This window comes from Neofelis nebulosa, chromosome 8 (assembly GCF_028018385.1).
Source record: "Neofelis nebulosa isolate mNeoNeb1 chromosome 8, mNeoNeb1.pri, whole genome shotgun sequence".
NCBI lineage: Eukaryota > Metazoa > Chordata > Mammalia > Carnivora > Felidae > Neofelis > Neofelis nebulosa.
The window spans coordinates 93151744-93171291 of NC_080789.1; the positions used below are offsets into that span (position 1 = coordinate 93151744).

General features: G+C 37.9%; 1 long non-coding RNA gene across 1 annotated transcript in view; it reads left to right on the top strand.

Moving 5' to 3' along the window:
- The window catches only part of LOC131519935 (uncharacterized), a 52463-nt gene extending 44652 nt beyond the window's left edge, over positions 1-7811 (top strand). Inside the window, exon 3 of the long non-coding RNA XR_009265884.1 lies at positions 7712-7811. This is a non-coding gene — a long non-coding RNA (uncharacterized LOC131519935). The remainder of the gene's footprint in view (positions 1-7711) is intronic.
- Positions 7812-19548: the final 11737 nt, after the last annotated feature.

The following is a 19548-nucleotide window of genomic DNA, read 5'->3' on the forward strand; positions in this document are numbered from 1 at the left end:
TGATGAAATATAACATATTCACAGGTTCCAGGGATTTGGACATGGACATCTCTTTGGAGGCAGGGGGTGTCATTATTCTGCCTACTATATATAGATTAGATGGAGGTAAAATAAATCAAGGACAACTCCAAGGTTTTGAACCTGGAAAAAATGTAAAGAAAATGATACCTATATCAGAAACAAGGCAGTTGAGGGGAAATTGATATGTGGACAAATCATCTTGAGAAACATTGAGTTGTTTTTTTTTTTTTTTTTTTTTTTTTTTTTTTATGTTTATTCATCCTTGAGACAGACAGAGAATGAACAGGGGAGGGGCAGAGAGAGAGGGAGACACGGAATCTGAAGCAGGCTCCAGGCTCTGAGCTGTCAGCATAGAGCCCAAAGCAGGGTCAAACCCACAAACTGTGAGATCATGACCTGAGTCGAAGTCGGATGCTTAACTGACTGAGCCACCCAGGCGCCCCAGAAAAACATTGAGTTTTAATTAATGTTATATGCAAATGAAATTTCCCAACAGCCTTTATTGAGAATTTTTATCAGTATTAGAAAAATTGCTATTTGACTACTGCCAACTATTACTATGGTAAGACCTTTTCCATGTTCTTAATTTTTCTATTTGTATATTTCAGTTATTCAATCAGTTTTTGCAGTAACACCTCAATATAAAGTGTATATGGATGTTTGTGATGCACCATAAAAATTCGTATTATGATTAATATGTCTTACACTTCCAGAATTTAGTTATTTTGCCTTTGAAATAATTTTCCCATGCACAGTTTTATATTATATATAAAAAACTAAAAACAAGGTTCTAATGTATTTCTCATAGACCCAGTGTTTCAATGGAGTTCTATGCAAGTTCAGGTGAAAATCCTTCTCCATAGTAGATACAATATTCAAAGTCCAGAGCAGTTGGCCATGAGTCAAAACATTTCTAGATAGTTGCATATATCACTAACAGGTACCATTGTGAAATATTCCAAACAACATTGCAGAACCAATGCCAACATCTTATCATTTTGAGAAATTTATTTCCCCCAATATTTTGCTTTATAAGTTTATTAGGTGATTGGTCAAAGTAATGCTGGTAGGGTACAAGAATAAGTAGTAAGACAGCAAGACCTCTATGGTATAGTAATTAAAATGGCATTGTATCAACACAAGAAAAGATAAATAGACCAAAGGTAAAGAATCAATAATCCAGAAATAGACAAAAATCTATATAGGGAACAGAGGGTATAACAGTTCTTAAGAAGGAATAAAAGGGTTCTGAGATAAGTGGCCTTTAAAGGAAGAGAGAAAAATATCTCTCTACTTCACACAATACAAAAAATAAATTTCAGATGCTTATGATTCATATATGTCAAGTGAAATCTTAAAATATTAAAAAAAATATAGCAGAATATAGTCATGTCCCTAAAAGCACCAGCTGTAAGGAAATGGATTATTAAATTTAATGACATAAAAATTTAAAAACTGCATTGACAAAGACATTATTTAAAAACTTAAAATGCAAACCAAAATTGGGGAAGATTTTTAAAATAGATCTGACTAATAGAGAATTATAATCCAGAATACATGAAGAGTCCCTGCAAATCAGTAAAAATAAGATAAATAGCCCCATAAAAAATATGCAATGGATAGGGCAAAAATTTAGAAACAACATCCAAAAGGTGATAAACACAGAGATGTTCAATCACACCCAAAATCAAGAAAAAATTAAAATACAGTAAGACATTATTTTATCACCATCACACTGGCAAAAACTTGAAATGATTGATAATACCGAGTGATGATCGTGGTGGAAGGAATTAGTCTCAAATTCTGTCGGCAAGGATGAAAATTGGTACAAATGCTTTGGAAATTAACCTTGACTTTATTTAAAGTGATCATAACCCTTAACCCAGAAAATTTCAACATCAAATATATATTTCTAGATAAACACTTATAAACATGCCCATAGAAGCATGTTCAAGGAATGTTTGTTCCAGTATTTTTTATAGTAGTAAAAGTTTGGAAATAACTTGACTTTTCATCACTAGAACAATGGATAAATTAATTGTGCTATTTTAACACAGTGGAAGACTATACAGAATTTAAGTGGATGAACTAAGTCTACATATGTACACATAGATACAATTCTACATTTTAAACACCATGCTAAGTGTAAAAAAGCAGGCTTTGTAAGTTGTTTTATTATACATTTACATAAAACGTCCAAACTATTCAAAACAGATAGATATTTTATTAATGGATCTATACGTAAATAGTAAAAGAATCAAATACGCGTGGGAATGATGCACACAAACTTTAGGACAGTGGTTATTTCTAGGCAAGGTGGCAAATGTGAAGCTCAGGGATTTCAACTTACGTTGTAACCTTTTTTGTTTCTTAGAAAAATATTGGTGCATAAGTGGCCAAACAACATATTTTGAAATCTTGAAGGTGTGTTTATGGGCCTACTACATATGTGTGTAATATGAAGGGTTTTTTCATCCTATATATTTTCTAACAGTTTTTTTTAATGTTTTTTTTTTTTTAATTTTTTTTTTCAACGTTTTTTATTTATTTATTTTTTTTGGGACAGAGAGAGACAGAGCATGAACGGGGGAGGGGCAGAGAGAGAGGGAGACACAGAATCGGAAACAGGCTCCGGGCTCCGAGCCATCAGCCCAGAGCCTGACGCGGGGCTCGAACTCACGGACCGCGAGATCGTGACCTGGCTGAAGTCGGACGCTTAACCGACTGCGCCACCCAGGCGCCCTTTAATGTTTTTATTTATCTGTGAGAGAGACAGAGCATGGGCAGGGGAATGGCAGAGAGAGAGGGAGACAGAATCTGAAGCAGACTCGAGGCTCCAAGTTATCAGCACAGAGCCGGACGTGGGCTGGAGCTCACGGACCGCGAGATCATGACCCGAGCCTGAGTCAGACGCCCAACCCACCGAGCCACCCAGGAGCCCTCTAACAGTTTTATTGAAATATAATTCAAATACCATACACATCTAGCAATTGAAACTATTCAATGATTTTTTAGTATATTCAGAAAGTTATGCAATTATAACTGTTATCAATTCTAGAATATTTTCATCACTCCAAAATGAAACTGTTCACTCGTTAGCAGTCACTCCTCACTTCCTCCAAGCCCTCCATTGCCCAAGGCAAGCATGAATCTCCTACTACAACATAGATGGATGTGGCATATACCAGTACTTCATTTCTCTTTGTGGCCAAATAATATTCCACTGTTTGAGCATATCATATTTTGTGTATTCATTCATCTGTTGGTGGACATTTGTATTGTTTCCACTTTTTGATCACTGTGAGTAATGCTGCCATGAACATTTGTGGGCAAGTTCTTATGTGGACATGTATTCACATGATCTAGGAATGGAATGGCTAGGTCATATGCTCACTCTATATGCAACATTCTGAGGACCTGCCAAACTGCTTTCCAGAACAACTGCATCATTGTACCTTCCTGCGAATAATGTGTGAGGGTCCTTCACATCCTTGCCAACATTTGCTGTTGTCTTTATTTTTAATTACAGCCATTCTATTGAGTGTGGACTGGAGCCTCCCTGTGTTTCTGATTTGCATTCCCCTGATGGCTAATGATATTGAATATCTTTCCATGTGTTTATTATTTCTCTGCTTTCTTGAATGTACAAAATTTTTTTAACTCAAAAAAATTTTAACTAATCCTTGCAAATTAAATCTTGATATGGAGGCTGATGCCATCTGAAGCTTGTTTATGTTGAATTAGGTGAATGTTGAAAAACAGAAGAATGCTTTAAATGTTTTTTCAGAACATAAAGCAAGAACAATGTTCAATCAGCAGTAGAGAGAAAAGCTGTTAATCGATGTTAATGTAATTATATCAAAATATAAAACCTCCATTTCACAATTAGAAGAAAGGGGTATATAAGGATTCAACATGATTGATGAGTCAATATCTAGATCCATTTTTATGCAATAGAATACAAACAAAATAGAATTGGAACACAGTGAGACAGAGGCTAGTGGGTGCTCTCCCGTGATAATTTAAAATAGATCATAAAATCTGGGACAGAAACTTCTAGTAAAACAACCTGTTTGGTAAGAATACATTAAATTGAAAAGCAAATGTTGATCTTTGTTACTGACTGTTGTAATTCAAGTTCATTTCAAAGTTTGATGAAATTTGATGATTATGTCAAGGATCAGAGCAATACATTCTTCTACTCCTTTAATAGGATAAGAGTGCCAGAAAATGACATGGTGGTGAAAGACTTATTTAAAAGAGCTGTGAGGGGCACCTGGGTGGCTCAGTGTGTTAAGCGTCCCACTCTTGGTTTTGGCTCAGGTCATCATCTCCTGGTCTGTGAGTTCCAGCCCCACATCGGGCTCTGTGATGACAGCTCAGAGCCTGGAGCCTGCTTCAGATACTGTGTCCCCCCCTCTCTCTGCCCCTCCCCCAGTTGTGCGCTCTCTCTCTCTCTCTCTCTCAAAAATAAATAAAAATTTAAAAAAAGAGTTGTGAAATCATAGTTGGTATGGACCGGGAGAATTAATCATCTTTGTTTCCTGAAGTACTCTCATTCATTTCAAATACTGAAATTTGTCTAAGGGGAAAGTACATCTTTATTATTATTATTGTTACTATTATTATTATTATTCACAGTGAGAAAAGAGTATTAGAAAGTATTCATTGTGAGGGGTGCCTGGATGGTTCAGTTGGTTAAGCGTCCGACTTCAGCTTGGGTCATGATCTCATTGTTCATGAGTTCAAGCCCTGCGTAAGGCTTTTGGATGACAGCTCAGAGCCTGGACCCTACTTTGGATTCTGTGGCTCCCACTCTCTCTGCCCCTCCCCCTCATGCTCTGTCTCTCTCCATCTCTCAAAAATGAATAAATATTAAAAAAAAAATTAAAAATCTATATTAAAAAAAACAAAAGTGCTCATTGTGAGAAAATCTATTAGTGAGCACATAAAAAGATAGACCTCCTTCAGCAGCCATCTTGGAAGCAATAAGTAATATATCCATATTATAAACATTTGGGCATGTTCTAAGTATCATCAACTTAATTCATATAATATGTGAAAAAAGCAGTCATAACTTCCATGAATATAACTAAGGAAGGAAAAGAAAATATTGTCAACTTTTCCTTCTTAAGTCCTTTTCTGCCCTTCTCACTAATTTCAATCTTGGTCAAACTTCTTTGCAAATTAAAGGAAGAACCAGCCTCCAGCCTAAATGATTTTCAAAGAAGAAAGGGCACATGCAAATCTCCTGGGGCTAGAGCAGCGACTATACGTGACTGAGAGGATTTCTGGCCATTCGTTCACTCACCAAATATTACTGAATCCTACCTACATAGGCCAGGCGTTCCAGGAGCACGTGGTTTAAAAAGGAAGCAGATAAATAAACATCCTAACAAGGCAGGGTGGTAAAGACTAAAGTATAAGTCTCTGCAGGGTTTTAAGGGAGAATAGTGTAAGCTAGGTACCTAAATTGAACTCTAGTCATGCAAGTTTTCTTAAAAAAGGCAATTCTTGAGCCCTGCCCCAAAGAATGGATTTCACAGACACAACCAGGTGAGGGGTTTGCAGAAGTGTATTACACACAGCAACAGGAACACATGTCCACAGGCAAAAGAGAGAACAGCACATTTGGAGAAATGCTCAAAATTCAGTATATTTGAGCTTGTGGGCCTGTATGTGGTGGCAGAAGGCTGGTAGGATAGGATCTTAGCAATACGGCTGTTCATAAATTGCCTTGTGTGTGCCATGCTAAGGAATTTGAGCTTCCTTCTGAAGACAGCAGGGAGGTACTAAAGGTCTTAAAGCTGGGCATTAATGTGATTAATGAGATTTAAAGGTCTAGACCTCAACAGCTTAGGGCTAAAAATAAGATCATAGCTACTATCAGTAATCAAGTTATGTTGACCGTAATGACAAACATTTATAAACTGTTGCCTGTGTGGCAGCTGCTATTCTTGGTACACACAGCCGTTTATTCACAGGTTTAGCCCAGCTTTCTCTAGTTGCTGTCCACAGGGAAGCTCTCATCGCCCCCCTCATGAAATATCTGCCTTGCCGGGCACGGCTGCCTGCTCTTCACTGCTTTTGCAAATCTAACAATTAAGTACAACTTCTGTACAAATCCCTATTCTTGTCCCACCCTCTGGTCAGGCAGACGCCTTGACTAAATCTATGTGCCAGGATCAGCTCATCAATGTCCACTAAAATCATTTCATATATCTCCTTTGTTGGGAGGCAAAAATCTGCTTTCTAGTGTGAGAAATAGGAAACTTCTTCTCCCACTTCAAGCCATCACCTACCGTCTGATTCTTTAGTTGTGCACATGGGATTTTACTTAGTGGATAGACGATTGACATGGCAAACATATATGCCCTTTAGGGAAAACACCATTCGCCAGTGTTGCAGTCATGATCTCAGACCATGAGCACAAAATGTAATCGAATCCAACTACTATGATTAAAGGAAATTTGGTTCTGATATGATTCCTAATTTCTCCCCACTGTGGGACTAGAGAAACATGGTCAAACACGGGTAAAGAATTCTCTGTTTTGGGGCGCCTGGGTGGCTCAGTCGGTTGGGCATCCCACTTGCAGCTCAGGTCATTATCTCACGGTTCATGGGTTAGAGCCCCACATTGGGCTCTGTGCTGGAGCCTGGAGCCTGGAGCCTGGAGCCTGGAGGCTGCTTTGGATTCTCTGTCTCCCTCTCTCTCTGCCCTTCCCCCACTTGTGCTCGTGCTGTCTCTCTGTCAAAAATAAATAAACATTAATAAAAGTTTAAAAAAATCATTCTGTATTAGTGCAGCTAAGATATGAACTTGGCTTTCAAGTCAGATTTTAAGGCATGGCTCCATCACTATACTATGTGACTTTGATAATTTAAGTTTCTTAACCTCTCCAAGACAGAGGTTCTTCAGGCAGAAATAGTAATGTCTATATCCAAGATGGTTGTAAGGACAAAATGAGATAAGATATGTTAAGTTCTAGAACAGTGTCTGGCACGTAATAAGAAATAAATAGTAGATATTATTATTTTGATTTATAATTCTTTATAATTCTTCATTTCCTCCTGATTGTTTTCACATTGTTCTGTATTATCATCTTCCTAATATCAAAGTGTTTATACTACAGTAACAATTTTCAGTCCTTTCTGCCTCTACGATTGTTTGGAGTATCAATTATTTTCATTTGCTTTTTTCTAATCATGTATGCTTCTACAACTTTTTTTTTTACATTGATTTATTTTTGAGAGTCAGAGAAAGACAGAGCGTGAGCAGGGGAGGGGCAGAGAGAGAAGGAGACACAGAATCTGAAGCAGGCTCCAGGCTCTGAGCTGTCAGCACAGAACCTGATGCGAGGCTTGAACCCACGAACCCTGAGATCATGACCTGAGCCGAAGTCGGATACTTAACCGACTGAGCCACCCAGGCGCCCCTAATCATGTATGCTTCTAAATTCTGGCTTTGTTGCATAGAAAAGTATCTGATACCACTTGTTAAAATCTGACAGACTGATTTTTTTGTTGTGACTAGATTTCAAAGTGTTACTTCTTCTGGATATCTGGTTTTTATGCCTTTTCTCTCTTAAAGTAGAATGTAGTTCTTACTCCCTCAACATAATTTCAGAAATTAGTAAGCATTCCACATTTAGTGCAGTTTATCTTTACATTTTCCATTCATACTACACAGCTTAACAGATTTTGTGGAGGTCCTGCAACTAGATGCTACTGGTAGCAAGCCATGGTTCCCACTCTTAAAAGAACTCATGCTTTTCTGCAGAAGATGGATATGAAAAGGTAATTGAAATACAATCTTGTAAGTGTAATAACAGAAGTTACATGTGGTTTAGGCAAAATTGCGAACACAATGCATTTAGTAATAAACCACCTACAACAGAGAAGGAGGGGTAAGGGAAAGCTTCAAAGGTAAGGCCATGTTTACACTACATCTTGGCAAACAGAGTCACTCTGTATACATATGAAGAGAGGGAAGGCATTCTGCTTAGGAGCGGTGTGTGTGTGTGTGTGTGTGTGTGTGTGTGTGTGTGTGTACGTGTGCACTCACATGAAGTGGTGCACAGAAAAGCATGGAGGCATGAAACAGCATGAGGGCTCTTTCAGGAAATGGAATAGTTTGGGAAATCAGCAGAGGAAGAAGATAACAGAGAAGAAAACAAGGGCTATATCATGGAGGATTTACTGTATTGGATTATAGAGACTGGACTATTTTAAGTATGGATATTTTAAGTATGATATTAAGTATGATATTTAAGTATTTAAGTATGATATATTATATATATGATATTTAAGTATTTAAGTATGATATATTATATATATCATATTTAAGTATGATATATATATGATATTTAAGTATTTAAGTATGATATATTATATATATCATATTTAAGTATGATATATATACTTAAGTATTTAAGTATTTAAGTATGATATATTAAGTATGATATTTAAGATTGGATATTTTAAGTATGATAGTCACATGATCTTATTTGTATTTTAGGGATAGTCAGTCGGGCAGCAGTTTGTAGGATGGCTTCCAGTTTCCTTCGGAAGTCGTTTGACCTACATGGAGACCTTTGTAATGACCAAGGAAAGAAATAAGGGCCTGATATATGTTAGTACTAATGATGATGATCTGGCAAATTGAGGGTGTTTTAAGAGGGAATTAACCTAAGAACCTACTGAGCTAATGGGTGTGGGTGAAGGGGAGAAACTGAATTATTTAGGGAGAAGGATGATGATTCTGATTTGGGGCTGAGATTCCTGTAAAATGCATAGATGGAAATGTTGGCTTATAGGTGTGGAATTCAGTGGAGAAGTTTGGGCTAGACATATAAATATTGGGAGCTGTGACCAGGAAAGGTAGAATTATAATAGAAGCGGACCAGGAGCAGAACTGTGAAGATACCAACGCTCTTTGGGGAGAAAGAGGACACAAGACCATCGGAGACTGAGAAGAAGCGAGAGAGCCTGGAGTGGGGGGAGCACTATCATCAAAATGTTCAAAGAGGAAGTGGTCCTCTGACTAATAGTACTAGAAACTCTGAATAGCGTATCCTTGGAAGGAAAAACACTACCAGTGCAAATACCTACTCGCTTTTTTAGTCTCTCACTTTATTGCTTTGACTGCTCATGCCTAACCTTGCACATTGTTGTTAAACAATAACTGACAAACAATGTTAATGATGCCTGTAAAACCAGAGAACATAGAGTTTTCTCACAAATAAAAAAAGGCATTTTCTTCAGCAGAAAAATAATAAATAGAAGAAAAACCTGTAATATTTGTCATTTACTGTATGATGAAATCTTTCAATTTCTATAAAGTCCAACTATATCATCCTCGTAAAAGTAAAAAGTTAACTGAAAACTACTTCAGTGTGCCCTATATTGAGTTAATACTATTCTCTCATTATAGAATAATACTTTAGATTTATTTATCATCAGAAGTTACCTGCTATGTTCCACATAACTCTATATAGAAAAATTTCCCATTCTGGTTCACTTTCTTATAACTACATATTAAAATACAATTTTAGAGGGACACCTGGGTGGCTTAGTCAGTTAGGCGACTGACTCTTGATTTGGGCTCAGGTCATGATTTCATGGTCGTGAGATTGAGCCATGCATTGGGCTCCCCATTAGGCATGGAGCCTGCTTAAGATTCTTTTCCTCCCTCTCCCTCTGCCCCTCCCCCACTCGCATGCATGTGCACGCACATGCTCTCTCTCCCTCTCAAAAAATACAATTTTAGAACACCTAACAGAGTATATAATTTTTTTTAACGTTTATTTATTTTTGAGACAGAGAGAGAGACAGAGCATGAACAGGGGAGGGTCAGAGAGAGGGAGATACAGAATCTGAAACAGGCTCCGGGCTCTGAGCTGTCAGCACAGGGGCCGGATGCGGGGCTCGAACTCACGGACCGCGAGATCGTGACCTGAGCCGAAGTCGGCGCTCAACCGACTGAGCCACCCAGGCGCCCCTAGAGTATATAATTAGAATGTTGCATTTTAAGAGAAGATATACCTTACCCAATTAAGAATTGTTTAATTAAAATAAAGAAGTATAAGCAAAGACCATTTTTTTAGTCATAATTACCAGTATTGCTTCATGGTGAAAATTTGACCAATTTTCTTAGAGAAAAGCATTGGTTGGACATTAAAGTTGAGTCCTGATTCTGTTGCTAAAATTTTTAGTAATCTTGAAAAAAATTAATTCACATAGCTAGGCTTTGGTTTTGTTGTCTAAGACACGTGATAAAAATAACTTTCCCAGTATATGTTTTAAGGGTAAAGATGATATCACAAAAAAAGACTTAGAAGAAAATTGGGGCTCTGTAAGTAGAAATTGTTGTTAATCTCAGTTCCAAATGAGCAAATGTTTCCAAATACCTCAAGAAAAATCAAGTTACGACTCTTTAATAGTGAAAACCCAAAATAGCTATCTAAAATAATACATAGCATTAGTATAATTTCTAAAATATAAAGTACACAATTTAATTTTGGATGACAAATAATATTGATGTTACCAGTTAAAGCGGAGAGACCATTTTTAATGCCAAAAAATTATGGTAGTTTCTATCCTTAAACTGTGCTATATTTTCACTGTGGTTTTTATTTACAAAACTGGGTTTGGTTGTACTGTATTATAAAGAATAGGGAATTTCCATAGGAATGAACCTTGAAAACAGAACCAAATTCTCCTTCTAGCCTATAGAGATTAAAGATTAAAAAAATATTTTTTCCTTTTTCTCTTTTTTTGTCAGGGAGGAGCACTCCTCTCATCAACAAGGAGGAATTTATGTTCACTTGCTTTAAGTCTGGGTAGGGTTTGTGCGGCTAATAGAATACAGCAGAAGTGATAATGTCACAGTTTCTGAGCCTAAGCCCTAAGATCCTTACAGTTTCAACTTCCTTGTGAAATATTAGCTTCTGGAATCCATTTGCCATGCCACGAGGAAGCCCAAGCAGTCCTATGGCGAGGCTCATGCAGAGAAGCTCATGTGTAGAGGACCCACTGCACACCCATCCAACAGCCTCAGCTGAGTTGCAGCTAAGCTAGGCACTTGCTAGCTGTGTAAACGAACCATCGTGGAAGTAGATTTTGCCCTGGTCAAGTTGTCTCAGCTGACGCTGGGGTGAACAAAACATGCCTTTCCAACAAAGACCAGCCCAAATATTGCAAACTCTTGAGCAAAATAAATGATTATTTTGTTTTAAGTCACTGAGTTTTGAGTGGTTTGTTATGCAGTAATGGAAGACTGGAATATAGTCTTGAAACTATCACAGTGTAAATGAAGAAGGATCCTTAAATAAAATATTTATATTGAAGCTTTAAAGTTACATGACGTTAAAACAAAGTTTTTGTGTATATTATTTTAATGGTTGGAATGGTTCTTTCATTCTACACATAGACACTACACATAGAGTTACCACTTCAATGTCTGGACTAACATTGGAAAGTTGGAACTCTGGGTAAATATAAGAAGCATAGGAAATTAACACAATAAATTCAAACAGGTACTACACTGACAGATACAATATTTTCAAATATGCTAGCCATGCCCTTTTCTCTGACACTATTCTAATGTCACATGGGCCAGTTTTCATTATCTAGTTGCTAGTAGGGACCCCCTCAGCAAAATTTTACGGTCACAGATTGGACCAAATGACAAAGGAATTAAACAAAACTTTACCTTACTTAGTCACTATTTCCACTCATATAATACTTATTGTTTCTTGCTACTAAAATAAAACTAATGTACATTTGTGGTACAAGACTGTGGCCATGGTTGGCAAATAGGAAACTATTACAATGATTCTGTTAAAAGCAGTAATGGAAATTCTATTATCAGTGCAAACATATTGTGTATTTAAACTGAGGTGTTGGGAGATAGTGAGGAAGCAGTACCTGTAGGGGTTACTACATCATGGCAGCCCTGTTGTCCTTCATCATTTATTGCCTTAGGTGTGGGCAGGTGAACCAAGTCAAGCCAAAGAGACATGGGAGAGGCTAGTGGGGGCTATTTGGAAATGATTTCCTCCCTTGTAACAGAGAGATGCCTTAAGGAGAATACCTCCTTTCTTACTCCTTTTGCAACTTTTGTGTGACTGCACAATACTGAAGAAGAATCTCTAACCATTGTGCAATCACATGATTGGCAGATGGGAAATATGGGAAGAACCTGTGTCTTTTATGATATTGAAACTCTTCCCCTGGTTTTAAACTGCTTACCTCCAGACTTTATTTTATGATTTTTTAATGTTTATTTATTTAGAGAGGGAGAGAGAGAGTGAGATTGGGGAGGGACAGAGAGAGAGGGAGAGAGAGAATCCCAAGCAGGCTCTGCACTATGAGCACAGAGCCTGACCTGGGGCTCCATCCCAGGAACCGTAAGATCATGACCTGAGCTGAAACCAAGAGTGGGATGCTTAACTTACTGAGCCACCCAGATACCCCCAGCCTTTATTTTTGAGTGAAATAACTGAATGTTTCACTACTGTTTAATAGTAGTACTGTTTAACTCCATACAGCCTAATTTAAGTTTACTTCTTTTGATTACAATGGGCAGTGACATGTAGGCCATAAAATCACGACCATATAATTCTAGACACTTGTAGCTTTCAACATTAGGGAGGAATGGTTACCTAATAAGCAAGTTTTCAATCTCAAAACTGCAAGTAGTATGAAGCAATGAGATACAGGGTTTGATGAAAGGTGGGTAATTGGATGTTAGTAAGGCTGAGGATAGCTGGAGAACCAGATCAAGGCACATAGACTCACAATGATGGAGGAAATGTCCATAGCAGAAGCTTTTGGGGGTTGGTTGGGATGGATAAAGCAAAAAGTTGGGGCACCAAAACTTAGGTCTTGAGGAGAAAGAAAAGAATTGAAGATCGATTCTATTTTTTAAGTTTTCCTTAGGACCAGCCACAATAGAGGGAAATAGGAAAGAATGCAATTTGTATGGATCATGTTTCTCTTTTATGTTACTCAAAGAGCCTGTGTTTGGAGCTTAATAATTTGCAACTTTCTACCTGTATAAATTTGGATAAATTACTTCCCTCTCTCCCTGAGTTTGTTTCCTCATTTGTAAAATGGGGATAATAATACTTCCTTCACAGGACTTTGAGAAGATTACATGAAATGTGTGTGTGTGTGTGTGTGTGTGTGTGTGTGTGTGTGTGTGTGTTTTATGTGTGTGCTTTATGTGTGTGTGTGTGTATACACATATATATGTAAAATTACTTAGCAAAGTGCTCTAGACATAATGCCTCCCCCATTTCCCCTCCAGAAGTGTGAGATTTATTTAATCAATGGTACTTTATTGCTTACCAGCTGTTCTGCTTTAGGCAGTAGTCATATATAGGTGAACAAGATAAAGCCTACATCTAGGGGATGAATATAAAAAGTTTTAATTAGAAATGACTGACTAGTGTTTAAAAAGATACTGAAAACAGATTCTTGATGTTTGGAAACTTGTGTATAACATGAAATAAAGAAACATATAAAAGTTTGATAAATATTTATAAAGGAAAATACGTACTGAATTTTATTTTATTAATTGTTTGTTTGTTTAGAGTGTGAGCAGGGGAGAGGGGCAGAGGGAGAGAGAGAGAGTCCCAAGCAGGCTCCACCCTTGGAGTGGAGCCCAATGTGGGGCTTGAACCCACAACCCTAGCATCATTACTGGAGCCTATATCAAGAGTAGGATGCTCAACTGACTGAGCCACCCAGGGTCCCCAGAGAGAAAGTGGGAGAGGAGGAGAAGGGCAGAGGGAGAGAGAGAATCTCAAGCACACTCCACACTAAATTTTAATACACAATAGATTTGTTCTGTTTTATTTGGAATTTCCTTTTAAAACACTTGTATTTCTGAATTGTAGTGGACATGAGAATATGATTTCCTGGAGGACTTCGTACAGAGGGAAAGGGAAAGTTGAGTAGTTCACATAAATGAAACTAAAACATAAGGGATTTAGATCCAAACAAGGTTAGGAAAAATAGCACAGAGTGAAGTCTGTAGGTATAATGAGGCAGGAAAAAGAAGTATTGGTTGACAGTTGATCATGAAAGAATGAGATACAAATAGTCTCTTTAAATTATGCAAATACTAAACAAACAAACAACAACACTAACAAAACATAGCTGGAGGCTAACTAGAAAGAAATAGCCAGGGTAAAAACTGAAGAAGAATGAATAGTATGTAATATAAAATACTTTTCATGCATTTTAGGAGCCCATAAAGGAAGACAGATCAAATGTGTGCTGGGCATACTTACATCTTACCAGAATATCATTTACTGAAAGTCAACAAAAAGCTGCAGAAACGACAAAAGGGCATAGTCTAGCAGTAACAATTAGTTGCATTGAGAAAAATGGGAACAATTTTCTATTCAGACTATAATCCCTTCCAAGAGATTATGTGTATAAATGCCTGTATACATGTCTTAGGAAAAAAAAATCTATAAAATGCTTTTAATCTAAGGCCATATCTAAAATATTTGGGTATTATAGAGTGGTTAAGAGGAATATTTTTGTTTTCATTCATGTCACAGACCCACATGTTTTCTTTGTAAATCAATTTTTGAACCAGAGCAGATCAGAAAGTCTGCAGTTGTTTAGAGCTTTTAAAACATCTGGAAAGTTATTCTGGCAAGTAGAGTCAAATCCATGAGCAAAACACATGTTTTCCACTGCAGCGGGAAAACACAACTTTCTTACATGTATTGCATATTGTCCAAATCCATTTCAGAAATAAGATTCTATCTCTTCAAAGGTCTTGGTACCACAGCGCTTTCCTAAACTCTGCCAATAAAAGCATAGCCAAGGCCATTTAGGTGTTTGCAAGTCAGTATTTTATAATAATCTTTTTATCTTATGTTTTATAAAGCAAGAGAAATGTTATAAAAATCTAAGTTGCCTTTCTAAGCCTGTAGTTAAAAAGTTGAATTGGATTAAAACCAATTGGCAGAACCCTTAGGAGCTAAAAGTGGGGAGGGACAGTAGGTCACTAGGGAATAGCGGCAGGAGAGTGTGCTGGCCTTTTCCCCCAGAGAAAGCAAAGAGAAGCTTCCTCCCAATGACCATTAGGAAAGAGTATCGAAGCTCTAAGAGGTGGGTCTTGTCAAAAAGTCAGGAACTGTTGTGTCCCAGGAATATAGGAAATGGATCCATGCAAAAACTCACGTAGGGGAAATTTTTCCTTTCACAGATGAATCTCACATTGAGGTGAATTCTCACTATTGGATGGCGTAAATCACATATTCTAAGTTTTTTATTTTTTAGCCTTTTAAACATGGACATAAAATTTTAATAGACAAAAAGCATCTGCATTGTATTTGCCACTTAATTGTTTTAACCTCAAAAGGCCCATATTCCTAGCCAGTGTAACATTTTTCTGGTTCAACAACCTGGTTTCTGCTTCTTCTTTATTTTATTTTATTTTATTTAAAAAAAATTTTTTTTTAACGTTTTTATTTATTTTTGAGACAGAGAGAGACAGAGCATGAACGGGGGAGGGTCACAGAGAGAGGGAGACACAGAATCTGAAACAGGCTCCAGGCTCTGAGCTGTCAGCACAGAGCCCGACGTGGGGCTTGAACTCACAGACTGTGAGATCATGACCTGAGCCGAAGTTGGACACCCAACCGACCGAGCCACCCAGGTGCCCCTTCTTTTTTTTTTTTAAATAAGAAGAATCAAAAATAAGGAAAAATAGAATGAAGGAACTACTTATTGTATCAAATAATGTAAAAATAATTTTTACCAAGAGTAAAATGAAGGAACACTTGCCTGATGAAGCCGATTAAATTGGTTTAGAATCATCCACTTGAAAATGTTGCTTACTGTAGAAAAAAGGACTTGGGTTGCCCCAGATCATTGCTGACTATTCTAAAATCTTTTGTAGTTACAAAGGCACATCCTGTAAAGATAAAGAGTGCGAATCATTATTTGGATTCAGAGCTGCAAAGATTTCTGCTATATCTAGGGAAGTATTGCCTGCTGTCACAAAATGTTTTAGGTCTCTTTGTAATGAGGTGCTATCACGGAACAGGCTTATAGTACTGACGGAGGTTCTTTGTATGAGCTCCGTTCATCTTCGCTAGGTGCGTTTACCTGCCAAAATAACTACTGTTGGGAACGATGGGATTTGGATTCACATGTGTCAGGGAAAACGTGAATAGAGTCAATTATTGATACTAGACAGACACTTCTTATCTTCAACGTCTTATTAACATTACAACCTGATTCACTTATGATATCATTGCCGTTTCTGTTTATCCTCCGTCCTGTCTGAAGCTAGCTCATCAGGAATGCCTTTGAACCTGAAACACTTTAATTATCACCTTGCTCCAGGGAATTGTGAGCTAGAACGATATCATGTTTTAGAGAGGAAAATAAAGATCTCTCTATGAAGATTATTTGCATTTGTCTAGGAGATAATGCTATTCATCCATTGTATGGAGGGCTGCCCAGAATAGAAATGAGGAAGGAGCAAAGATTTGCTAAGTGGACAGCTTTCTAATTCCTTTTGAGACATGTTTTCCAAGTATAGCTTTACTTTGTATGAAGTGTTGTGATTTTCCAAAAGTGGGTATATCCTAATTTTGGTAAGTGTGAAAACACATCAGAGAGCCAGAAAAGAAGTGAGTTCTATATATTTTACAGCCAGTCTCTCCCCCCATCTTATAGTCCTACTGGTGGATAATTGAAAACGGACATTGTGTGAATAGGAAAAAGAGCAACTGGATATAGAAAGGTTGTGCCAAAGTAAGAAAAAGATAGGAATATGTGTAATTGAAGGATGTGTGCCAAGAAAGGGCTTTGTGCAAATGAACATAGAAACCAAATGAAGTGCTTTGGAATCGATTTGGAATTGGTATGTGTCCATTGCAGTTGCTCGTAGAAGGAAAAGTTTAGCATAAGAGGGGCACCTGGGTGGCTCAGTCAGTTAAGCGGCAGACTTCGGCTCAGGTCACGATCTCACAGTTTGAGAGTTCCAGCCTCACACTGGGATCTGCACTGACCAGGGGGAGCCTGTTTGGGATTCTCCTCCCACTCGCCGCCCCTCCCCCACTTGCGTGTGCTTTCTCTCTCTCTTCCTCTCAAAATAAATAAATAATGTTTTCCAAAAAAATTTAGCAGAAGCAAAAGATAGAAGGGCTCAAAGCTGAGGTGTTTCAAGGGATTTAGTAGAGAGAGAATGGCAGGAAACAACACTAATGATTACATTAGATAGGGCATAGGACATATGGTGAAAGAAACAATAGGGCTTTTCTATAACTTCCTGTGCTTTAATTTTTTTCCTGTGGAAGGAAGGGCAGAGCACAAATGAAAGGCAATGAGGAAAATAACATGAACCCAGAATACTATGACTCCTTTTTTCCTAAGCTTAGAAAAAGAAAACAAAAACTTGTCAGAAGACAGCAAAAACTTCAGGTCTCTCCTAAGGACAAAAAGTGTCACAGACCAGGATGGAAAAATATGAAAAGCTCATGAATTATAAGGAAACTAGAATACACAGGCACTTATTTCTATTTAAATTCATCTTTCAAAGTGTATGAAATTATTTTCCAACTAATTTTATGGAGTGAAATGGTCCATCTGGCTGCACCGAGAGAGAATTTCCAAGTTGTGGAATAGTAGAATCAGGGCTGGAAGTAACATGCATATCTTTTCGTCCAACCCCCTCATTTTGGTTCTAGCAATTCTAGAGTGCGATGTAAACAGAATCTATCAAGACCACATGCTCTACACTTGCTCATTAAACACAAAACAGCTTCTCCCACTCCTGTGTTCCCTTTCAGCTATTACTCTACCCCTCTTCCTAGCTAAGCTTCTTGCAAACAGCAGTCTGTCTACATTTGCTCTCTCGACTTTCTCATCTTCCTTTCACCTCCCCAGGCCACAGAGCTGCCACTCCGCTGAAACTGCCCTCGCAAAGGGCGCTCATGAAGCACACTCATCCATCTGTGCAAACGTGGGCCGTGGAGTACTACGGCTGGAGTCTGCATCTTGCCTTTGTCGTTTGCTTCCTGTGGAAACCTGGGCTGCAAGTTCACCTCTCTCTGCCTCATTTTCTCATCTATAGAGTGGGAAGAATAATAATAATCTCAAAAGAGTTGTAAGAACTGAATGTATCCAGCCATGCAAACTGCTAAAAATGGTCTCTGGCGTGTTATAATCCCTTAATAAAATAAATTTGAGTTCTTAGCTTATCATTACCTTTCTTCATACCTTTGGACTATTTCTGTTAACCAATCTCTCTAAGCATCCTTGCATCCTTCACTCTTTCCTTACTTCCCATGGGTTCATCTTCTAATTGTCTTCTTTCACCCTATTACCTGTTTCTCTGTGTTCAGTGGAGACTTCTTTGCCTCTCTCTACCTCTTGACATCTTAAATTATCCTTAAATTTTGTCTTCTTACACTACTACATTTTTCTGAGGGTGAAGACATCCATGCTATTCCAAACCTGTCTTCTGTCTTGACTTCACTCATAGCTCTATGCTTGTAACTACATGTTAATTGTCTCCACCTATAACAAAGAGACTTCAATCCCAAGATGTCCAGCATGGAATGGATTATCTCCCTGGTACAGCCTCCTTTCACCAAACCTGGTTTTACCTTATACTCAATGGCACCACCCATCTGGACACCCATATCAGAATCCTCTTCCTTCATTGACTTCTTCCATATTCAATCATATGACAATTCTATTTGTGTCTCAAATGTGGTCTCTCTTCTCTATTCCCACTGTCTTAGCTCAGGCCATCATTATTTTTCTCTCTACAGAAGACCAGCCTTCTAAGTTGGCTCCATTTCCTACCTTCTATTCCACCAACCAATGCTCACATGTTTTCTAAGACAAAAATCTATTATTAAGTCAATCACATATTCACTCACTCATTTACTCACTTGATCACTTACTTAATAACGTTTAATGAAAACCCACTGTGTGCCAAGTACAGATCATTGTACCCTGTAACACACGCATGCATATGCACACACACAGGCACATTCTGTTTCTCTCTTAATCCCCCCCCCCAAATTGCCTCACATTGCCCTTTTTTCATAGCACTTATCACAGTCTGAAATCATCTTGTTCAATTCTTTATTGTCTGTGTCCCTTATGTAAATTCTGTGAGAGGAGGGATTTTATTTATTTATTTATTTATTTATTTATTTATTTATTTATGAGAAAGGGAAAGTGCATGTGGCTCCATACCCAGCATGGAGCCCAATGCAGGGCTTGATCCCGCGAACCATGAGATCATGACCTGAGCCAAAATCAAGAGTTGAACACTTAACTGAGCCACCCAGAAGCCTAGAACAGGGATTTTTATTTGCAGTATTTATTTACTGTTTCCCCAGTGCTGAGCATAACTGAATGAATTAACGGTGAAAATTTGAGCTGAGTTATGAAGAGCAGGTAGCAGTTTGTCAAGGGAGCTAGGAATGGGGGGATGGGCTGGGGGGAATGGATACAGAATGTACATAGGCATAA